Source organism: Acipenser ruthenus, chromosome 9, assembly GCF_902713425.1.
Source record: "Acipenser ruthenus chromosome 9, fAciRut3.2 maternal haplotype, whole genome shotgun sequence".
In the NCBI taxonomy this organism is placed as follows: Eukaryota; Metazoa; Chordata; class Actinopteri; order Acipenseriformes; family Acipenseridae; genus Acipenser; species Acipenser ruthenus.
In genome coordinates, this window is record NC_081197.1 from 45,033,756 (window position 1) to 45,040,176 (window position 6,421).

The window sequence follows — 6,421 nt, forward strand, 5'->3', positions numbered from 1 at the left end:
TTCTCCCCAATTTAGTAATTTCCAATTATTTTTAGGCTCAGCCCACCGCTACCACACCTGCGTTGACTCGGGAGGGGCGAAGACGAACACACGCTGTCCTCCGAAGCATGTGCCGTCAGCCAAATGTATAAATGTCTGTTTTTAAGTCAGGGTGCAGTGCTAAATTGTGCACAATCACAGGCAGCCACAGTCAAAACGGCTCCAGTTTAGGCCAACATACCATAAGCCAATGGCCCTTCTATTGCAACACATCATCTCTGTATATGGAAGAACTATCTCATGCTCTCCGGCCATGCAGAAAGGTCACAAGGGGGGTTTGCCAGACTTTACCCAAAATGAAAACATACTTTAACAATCCTGAATGAGCGTGCTATTCAATTGTTTGTCGCTAGTGGAGTTTAAAAAGACAAGCAGTCGTCATCTGCAGGTTCAGAGCAGTGTAACCAGACCCCTGTTATCAACCCTGCATCTCTTACTGGGACTGAAGCGGCACATTACATCACTTGGGCATTATCAAGTTTTCATTCTTAGCTTTCACACTTGCTAAAATGTTAGTCACCCGAGCACACAGCCCCTCGGTTACAGCACAAGGTTGACGTCCATAAGATGTGAAGCATATGTGGCCTTTTATGACTTCCAAAAGAGGGAACGAGAAAGTCTTTCTTGAGAGTAAGCAGTAAGGTGCTTTTGCAGCACTGCACTTCTGTGCACTTTTTATTAAAAGGCAGATTTCAGCTTTGCAATGGGGGGCATAGTGGCACTGTGTCTTAAAATAGTAGTACCTTCACAGAGTATTCTATATTTATATGCAACCTGCATGAAAAAAAAGAAAGATTTTAAAATAAAACTTGTGTGTGTGTTCTTCCTAGCCAGTCAACAACCAGATGTTAACTTCCACTATTTTTTATTTTCATTATGCATTTGTATACAGGTTCATAATGGCAGAATGAAAGAGGCACAGCAACATATTTTAATAACACAGGTTTCCTTAATGAAACCAATGTATGCATACAAAGGGTACAGTAATACCAGACCCAGCATCATTACAAGCAGACAGCAGCTCATGAAGCATTAACACGGTGTTTGGAAGAAACCAGCTGCAGATTCATTTTTGTCCAAAACTTTTTTTTGTTTCAAATTGATTTTTAACACCTGCAGGTTTAGGCATTTTTCCCAAAACGCCTTAAAAAAATGTCTTCAGAAAATCTGCCTAATAAAATAGCAGCCACCTGAAACCTGACCTCAGCTGCTTTCATCTCACAGTAAGGTTTTAACCTCTGCACTGCCTGTACAAAGCTGAATTATAGAAAAAAATTATTCCGCACAGGGAACTGCAGGCTTTCAATCCTGTAAAGGAAGGCAGTGATAACTCAGTTATTCACTTAGGGCTAGTTTTTCAAATTTAGCACTTTTTAAAGAAAGGAAACAATGCTCAACAAAACCAAATACGTAGCTCAGACAATGTGTTTAGTGGTATGTAAGTAGTTTAAAGTTGCTATTACTTAAGTAAAGTTACTTACAAAGTTTTTTTTTTTCTTCTTCCAGAAAACATCCTGAGAAAATAGAGGTTCTGATTTTGGTCTTTCTTTTGCTGTTTTTGGGGTAATTTAGAATTTTTAAAGACATGTTCAATCAGGATATAAATTCCATATACATGCACCCTGGGAAGAAACTTTAGACTTAAATTTGAAGATCCTTCAATTTTATAGATTTATTAAAAATAGAAATACCTTTAATTGGTTTTACAAAAAATGATCCTTTATAATAGCTACACAACATGAAGGGATCTGTCAGGATAACAAACATCTTATGTGTCCCTGTGACAGAGGTCGAATGATCCTTGGTGTTAGATCTCCCTCTTGACCTGTGAGGGCACTGTGTAAAAGGAACAGAGTACCCTTAACTAAATGGCACGACAATTTATTCCTTAGGGTAGGTGGTATCCAAACTCAATGACCCAGACAGTAAATGGCGTGGCATCTGAGGATTGGAGGAGCGGATGCGCTTGTTAACCTAGGGGTCATGAGTGAGGGTATAAATAGGGGACCTAGTGTAAGTGATATTTTCCTTTGTAAATGGTTAGAGAAAGAACCAAAAGGAAACCCTGCAAATTGTGAGAACCATGAGTGTTGTATTTGTTAGTCTGTCTTGTTTTGTTTGTGTCATTTTAAGACTACTAACACTATCCGGAGCTGCAGCCGCAGGCCAGCAACAAATCCGGACACCAGCACTTCCCTGTTTCACACGAGCACTAGTTTCACGCACTAAATAAACACTGTGTTTGTATTCTGTGTTACATGTGGGTGAGGAAAGAACTTGGACTTTTGTTATTTGGTTTCGGGTCAAACCCGAGGATTACAAACTAAGTGATACACGCCGTTGTATCACTGCCATCATTCATTATTTACAGGTGTTTGCCCTAAGGCTCTGGACATTGTATAATAAATCAATAAACACCCTCGCACCTGAAAAATCATTGACTGTGTGTTCTTGTATCCACTCTGCACTGCACGCACCTGTAATCAATCACCACTTTGCCACAGTCCCTAATTTTAAAAATTCCATTCTAGGGGTAGACATCAGGATTTATGAGGTTTAACCCTTAATCCAATGTAAGATGGCAAGCTCTTTACCACACAGGCCTTGCGCATGCACCTAGCAGGGTTCTATTGTTTGTAAACAGTGATCAAGTCCATTTTATCCTGATTCTTTAATTCTGCACAAACAATTGTAAGATACTGATGTTAATAAATAATCCAAGTAAGTGTCTACATGATATGGTAATTGCGGATCCCTGAGGTTCAAATGTGCGTATGATGGAAAATTCGCTTACGCACTTATGATAGTGAGTCTCAATTTAATTAAAGGGAAAAATTAAATAAAAATAAAACACAACATTAAGGTTTATGTCTTCATTAATAAAGCTCTCCATTTGCTATTTATACCAAAAAAAAATCAGTAGTACCGGTAACTATTTCCATTCCCGTCCTTTTGCTTTTTCATTATACTTTGGGGACATAGTCATTCTAATAAGGAAATCGTTGCATGGTAAAACAATGATTTCTAGTCTTATTTTGAATTAATGCAGAACAACACTCAATAAGGCAGAGTTTTGTATATCCTGGAAGGTAAAACCTAATTCATGTTCCTAGTTTTATATTTGGGTGGAAACTAAATCTCACTGTTCAAATGGGCCCAGCTAATTTTATATAGTATTTAGAGGCACCAGCCCTGGCAATCACAATGGGCAATGGGTCACTATAGAAGGCTTAGCCTTTACTCAGAAATTATGAATTTGTGTTTTAAAGTTATAGATGTACTAATGTACTGTACTGAACACTCTAGATCATAGAAGAGAGGCTGAGGTTCAGCACTTGAAGTAATAAGGTGCTAGAAGCAATAACTTGAACTTATATGGGGCCTAAATCACAAAACTGCCTTGTCAATCCTGGGACATTTGAAGACGCTGCTCTGGTTTTGTGGCTAACCCACTGAAATAGACATGTACTGTTTTTCAAACACTTGAAAATTCGTGGACTCCAGATCGCTGTGGTTAAATACAAAAAAAGGGCAAATGTTGTGCTTCAAAGACAACAATTATATTTAAAAGAAATGTAAGATTGTGCAATTGATTCGCCTGGATTCAGCATCAAACAAACGATGTACAACAACAGGGAAGTCTCAAAAGGGCTAGAACACACAAGAAAAGTAATCACTGTTATGCTATGTGCAAGAAAATGTAATTGCTTGTTCTATGATTCACTGATTAATGCGAATAGTGCTGACAAGCAGTTATTGCATTTTTAAAGGTATTCAGTGCGTCAGTCTGTGTGTCTTTTGGCTGTAAACCACATGGAACAACTGCATAATTTCTACTTCTCATTATAAATTTTCCTCTAACCAGCTATCCACTAACAAGAAGCACAGTATTCCATGATAAATGTAGCACAGTGTTCTGGAACTAATTTGTTCCTATAGACATTTCCTATAGTATAGTACACCCAGAGTGCATTAAAGGCAAATAGATTTGAAAATCCTTTGGGGCAATTGGACTACATTTTAATTAGGCACACATCAACAATGTCTCATTTTCTGTGGTCCTGTTATCCTTCAATGTGTGGGCCCCTTACTGTAGATTTAACCTTCAGCCTTCTACTTTATCTGGATATCTGTGCTGTGAATAGTGAGCTTGCTTTTATTGTGAGCTTCAACTGTGATGTATTCCATGAAACACCCATATTTAATTGTGAAAATTGTGTGCCAATACATTCTTTATGTGACTGATAAAAAAAAGCAATACATAGTTAGTCTTGCAACAGATATAATTCAATTAAACTAGCAAAGTTTTCCATTGTGGTAGATTTATTCATCTTTTTAACCGAAGCAAAACCAAAAGGTTGTTGACAAAAAAAATCAGTTTCACAGTTGATCTGTTTGTCTTTGCCCGACAATGGTTTTAAAAGTAGTGGCTGTTGGAAATAACTGCTGCCTGAGTAACAGACACAAACCAGACCTCTTTCATGTTTTTTATTGTGTCTGCCAGCACATGCTGAAACATTCATTGACCCTTCTGTGTTCTCAGTCTTCACTGTGCCAGGGAGAAATATGTATTTATCTTCTCCTAATGCAACAGGCCTGGAAAGGGTGACATCAAAACCAGCTAATCTATTAATCCCTTTTTATTGCTTTATTGAGGTCATAGGCCAAAGACAGCATTGCCTCCCACCTAATTATCTATTTCAAATGCTTATTTCTACCCACAGCTCAAAACCACCCTGTTAATACAGAGTAGCCTATAGTGTGCGTCACACAATTGTCTGAGACCTACTGTAGTGATTTATTTTAATTGTTTGCATTATTTACATCAATAATTTTAGGTCTAAAGAGGCCTGCTATCAAGTTTTATAACAGTTTAAACAGTTTAAATATTAAAATGCAATTTTTAATAAATGCTTTTTTAATACAGAGTTTTGACTTATGATTCTTTTAAGACCAGGCCCCAAGCCCTGTACATTTGAAGACATTCCTTAAATAATCTTTTTTTCCTCTAAATGATTTAAGCATTGGTATGTTCAGTTGTCCTAAGTTATGCAGGTTTTGACCTGCTGAATATTTTGTCCCATTCATCTCTTGATCTCTCAATCCATTTTAGCTTGAGATGTCTGACTCCCACAAGAGCCTCCTCAATTTGTCGCGGATGAACGTTTTCCTGGTGTGGTCTTACATCACAGTTTCCATTTTCTTGATGTACTAGAAGGTCCCTAGAAAGGAACCATGAGGATCCCTTGTCTGCAAAGCCAATAATTTATTGAGCACAATCTCCATTAAATATAAACAAATGATGTTGTAAACCCCAGAAGAAAAACTACTTTACTAAAGAAGAATCTGCACCATAAATCCTTTGTTACTCCTCATAGATAGTGGCTGTACCAGGTATGATACTGCAAACCTGTGCATGCTGGACATGCAGGTATATTCAATGCTAGTTTGTTACTTGGAGCTCTTGTCCGCCTCATTGCCTCTGTTGGCGACACAATTCTTCTCTGCAGGTGTTGTTTTCAGGACCAAATAGCGCCTGGGTTTGTTTGCAGGACTTTTTTTTAGAAAAGAGTTGAAGAGAAAGCAAATGTTGAAATCTATTAGAAATCCAGTTAAAAAGCTTACAATATAGTCGTTTTATCAATGCTCTTGTCACAACTTTCCATGCTAATGTATAGTAAAGCATATTTATAAACAGCTCAGCCCCCACACCTTGCATTTACACTTATCTTCAATCATGGAGCGTTTATACTCAGAGACATATGGGTTTATCTATGAAACCAAACTGCATTTTCAGAAAGCAGCATTTACCCAAGTGCTTAGTTTGACCATTATATGTTAATGTTATCCAGTTGGGAATTTTTTTGACAAGGAGGAATTACATGATTTCTAAGACAGCTGTAACAAGGTTAAGTTTTCTTTGCAATTTATTTTGTATTTATAATTGAAGATGTGTCGTTTTTCTATTGAACTTTTATTTTATATTGATATGTTTTTTAAAGCACATGTGAATGTGTGTAAGTAAATTGTGTTGTAATTGATTAATTAGTCCAATTGTTTGTAGCTGAATACTTTATATATAAAGTGTCATTAAGAAGAACGATTCTTTAGCCTAAAATGAAAATCCATTTCCTTTCTTTGATAGCTGTGAGAATGGGATTATTTAGTCAATGGAATATGTGCCCGATGCTCTGTATCTGAACTCCATTGGAGGTGAGATTGAGGACTCGCTTGGTTTTGTTTAGTTGCAGCACCGAGTTATTTTGATTTGAATACATCTGTTTTTATGAAGCCCTGAAAAAAAAGGATTCATTTGATATATTTTATTTTTGTAAATGCGAAAAACATATTTTATCTTATAAATAAAAACATTGAACTCCAC

General features: G+C 37.1%; 1 protein-coding gene across 2 annotated transcripts in view; it reads left to right on the forward strand.

Moving 5' to 3' along the window:
• LOC117405305 (EF-hand domain-containing family member C2-like) overlaps positions 1-2,833 on the forward strand; it is a 29,548-nt gene extending 26,715 nt beyond the window's left edge. The window contains exon 16 of one of the 2 annotated variants that reach the window (XM_034008257.3): positions 36-2,833. The gene's annotated coding sequence lies outside the window, so the exon portion shown is untranslated. The remainder of the gene's footprint in view (positions 1-35) is intronic. The other variant, XM_034008258.3, reaches the window with a different exon arrangement.
• The last annotated feature ends 3,588 nt before the right edge of the window (positions 2,834-6,421 follow it).